Source organism: Ambystoma mexicanum, chromosome 4p (genome assembly GCF_040938575.1).
Source record: "Ambystoma mexicanum isolate Mex_15411 chromosome 4p, UKY_AmexF1_1, whole genome shotgun sequence".
In the NCBI taxonomy this organism is placed as follows: Eukaryota; Metazoa; Chordata; class Amphibia; order Caudata; family Ambystomatidae; genus Ambystoma; species Ambystoma mexicanum.
The window spans coordinates 845,169,170-845,171,669 of NC_090927.1; the positions used below are offsets into that span (position 1 = coordinate 845,169,170).

Consider the following 2,500-nt stretch of genomic DNA (forward strand, 5'->3'; position numbering starts at 1 on the left):
GCCTACAGCACCTGGTATTCCCAGGTGGTCTCCCATCCAGGTACTAACTAGGCCCGACACTGCTTAGCTTCCGAGATCAGACGAGATCGGGCGCATTCAGTGTGGTGTGGCCGTAGGCTCTGGGCCTAGTGAGTTTTGTACTTTTAAGCATCTAGTCGGCTAGACCTTGCAGTTTTGAAAGGCAATTGAGAAATGGCTCACTTCCTGAACTTGGAGTACAAAAAAGCCTACAGCACCTGGTATTCCCAGGCGGTCTCCCATCCAGGTACTAACTAGGCCCGACACTGCTTAGCTTCTGAGATCAGACGAGATCAGGCGCATTCAGTGTGGTGTGGCCGTAGGCTCTGGGCCTAGTGAGTGTTGTACTTTTAAGCATCTAGTCGGCTAGACCTTGCAGTTTTAAAAGGCAATTGAGAAAGGGCTCACTTCCTGAACTTGGAGCACAAAAAAGCCTACAGCACCTGGTATTCCCAGGCGGTCTCCCATCCAGGTACTAACTAGGCCTGACACTGCTTAACTTCCGAGATCAGACGAGATCGGGTGCATTCAGTGTGGTGTGGCCGTAGGCTCTAGGAATGCTAAGAATATTACTCTTATGCATTTGCATTTAGTAAGCTAAGCCATGCAGCCACTTGCAACATGATACCACGCTCATCGCTCGATCAGGCTCGATCAGGCGAGATATATAAGACTGGTGGGCCCATTCAGGACTCCTATGTCTGGTAGGATAACTTTAATTCATCCATCCTGTGTCTGTTGCAGGGAGGTGGAGAGAACAATCAACACAATAATGGTTTTCTTTCATGCCTCTTGAAGGACTCAATATTCTCTGTACTGCATTACATGTGAAAGTCGATTTATTACCCATGAACACACTACCTGTATGCTAATTCTATGTAAAAAGGTAGCTCCAGCCCTCATGATGTTGTCCAACATTTCCGCTATAAAACGGGATACAATTATTTTGGAAACATACCAAATTTGAAAAATAATTGAGAAGTTGCGCAATTACTAATCATGGAGCACAAAAAAAGCCTACAGCACCTGGTATTCCCAGGCAGTCTCCCATCCAGGTACTAACTAGGCCCGACCCTGCTTAGCTTCCGAGATCGGGCGCATTCAGTGTGGTGTGGCCGTAGGCTCTGGGCCTAGTGAGTTTGTACTTTTAAGCATCTAGTCGGCTAGACCTTGCAGTTTTGAAAGGCAATTGTGAAATGGCTCACTTCCTGAACTTGGAGCACAAAAAAGCCTACAGCACCTGGTATTCCCAGGTGGTCTCCCATCCAGGTACTAACTAGGCCCGACACTGCTTAGCTTCCGAGATCAGACGAGATCGGGCGCATTCAGTGTGGTGTGGCCGTAGGCTCTGGGCTTAGTGAGTTTTGTACTTTTAAGCATCTAGTCGGCTAGACCTTGCAGTTTTGAAAGGCAATTGAGAAATGGCTCACTTCCTGAACTTGGAGCACAAAAAAGCCTACTGCACCTGGTATTCCCAGGTGGTCTCCCATCCAGGTACTAACTAGGCCCGACACTGCTTAGCTTCCGAGATCAGACGAGATCGGGCGCAATCAGTGTGGTGTGGCCGTAGGCTCTGGGCCTAGTGAGTTTTGTACTTTTAAGCATCTAGTCAGCTAGACCTTGCAGTTTTGAAAGGCAATTGAGAAATGGCTCACTTCCTGAACTTGGAGCACAAAAAAGCCTACAGCACCTGGTATTCCCAGGCGGTCTCCCATCCAGGTACTAACGAGGCCCGACACTGCTTAGCTTCCGAGATCAGACGAGATCGGGCGCATTCAGTGTGCTGTGGCCGTAGGCTCTGGTTCTTGTGAGTTTTGTACTTTTAAGCATCTAGTCGGCTAGACCTTGCAGTTTTGAAAGGCAATTGTGAAATGGCTCACTTCCTGAACTTGGAGTACAAAAAAGCCTACAGCACCTGGTATTCCCAGGCGGTCTTCCATCCAGGTACTAACTAGGCCCGACACTGCTTAGCTTCTGAGATCAGACGAGATCAGGCACATTCAGTGTGGTGTGGCCGTAGGCTCTGGGCCTAGTGAGTTTTGTACTTTTAAGCATCTAGTCGGCTAGACCTTGCAGTTTTAAAAGGCAATTGAGAAAGGGCTCACTTCCTGAACTTGGAGCACAAAAAAGCCTACAGCACCTGGTATTCCCAGGCGGTCTCCCATCCAGGTACTAACTAGGCCTGACACTGCTTAACTTCCGAGATCAGTCGAGATCGGGTGCATTCAGTGTGGTGTGGCCGTAGGCTCTAGGAATGCTAAGAATATTACTCTTATGCATTTGCATTTAGTAAGCTAAGCCATGCAGCCACTTGCAACATGATACCAGGCTCATCGCTCGATCAGGCTCGATCAGGCGAGATATATAAGACTGGTGGGCCCATTCAGGACTCCTATGTCTGGTAGGATAACTTTAATTCATCCATCCTGTGTCTGTTGCAGGGAGGTGGAGAGAACAATCAACACAATAATGGTTTTCTTTC

General features: G+C 48.2%; 8 non-coding genes and 1 pseudogene across 8 annotated transcripts in view; all 9 read right to left on the minus strand.

Annotated features, from left to right (window-relative positions):
• Positions 1 to 118, minus strand: part of LOC138460999 (5S ribosomal RNA) — a 119-nt gene extending 1 nt beyond the window's left edge. Inside the window, exon 1 of the ribosomal RNA XR_011263646.1 lies at positions 1 to 118. This exon is cut by the window's left edge and continues 1 nt beyond it. This is a non-coding gene — a ribosomal RNA (5S ribosomal RNA).
• Positions 119 to 224: 106 nt separating this feature from the next.
• Positions 225 to 343, minus strand: LOC138457140 (5S ribosomal RNA). The gene has a single exon (XR_011262190.1). It is a non-coding gene; the product is annotated as a 5S ribosomal RNA (ribosomal RNA).
• Positions 344 to 449: 106 nt separating this feature from the next.
• LOC138461640 (5S ribosomal RNA) lies at positions 450 to 568 on the minus strand. The gene has a single exon (XR_011264250.1). It is a non-coding gene; the product is annotated as a 5S ribosomal RNA (ribosomal RNA).
• A 464-nt stretch (positions 569 to 1,032) lies between these two features.
• On the minus strand, positions 1,033 to 1,141 carry LOC138457330 (5S ribosomal RNA; annotated as a pseudogene).
• Positions 1,142 to 1,246: 105 nt separating this feature from the next.
• Positions 1,247 to 1,365, minus strand: LOC138461011 (5S ribosomal RNA). Its single transcript, XR_011263657.1, has one exon. It is a non-coding gene; the product is annotated as a 5S ribosomal RNA (ribosomal RNA).
• A 106-nt stretch (positions 1,366 to 1,471) lies between these two features.
• On the minus strand, positions 1,472 to 1,590 carry LOC138463828 (5S ribosomal RNA). The gene has a single exon (XR_011266413.1). It is a non-coding gene; the product is annotated as a 5S ribosomal RNA (ribosomal RNA).
• Positions 1,591 to 1,696: 106 nt separating this feature from the next.
• LOC138454120 (5S ribosomal RNA) lies at positions 1,697 to 1,815 on the minus strand. The gene has a single exon (XR_011260812.1). It is a non-coding gene; the product is annotated as a 5S ribosomal RNA (ribosomal RNA).
• A 106-nt stretch (positions 1,816 to 1,921) lies between these two features.
• Positions 1,922 to 2,040, minus strand: LOC138464338 (5S ribosomal RNA). The gene has a single exon (XR_011266919.1). It is a non-coding gene; the product is annotated as a 5S ribosomal RNA (ribosomal RNA).
• A 106-nt stretch (positions 2,041 to 2,146) lies between these two features.
• LOC138463929 (5S ribosomal RNA) lies at positions 2,147 to 2,265 on the minus strand. The gene has a single exon (XR_011266514.1). It is a non-coding gene; the product is annotated as a 5S ribosomal RNA (ribosomal RNA).
• Between the last annotated feature and the right edge of the window lie 235 nt (positions 2,266 to 2,500).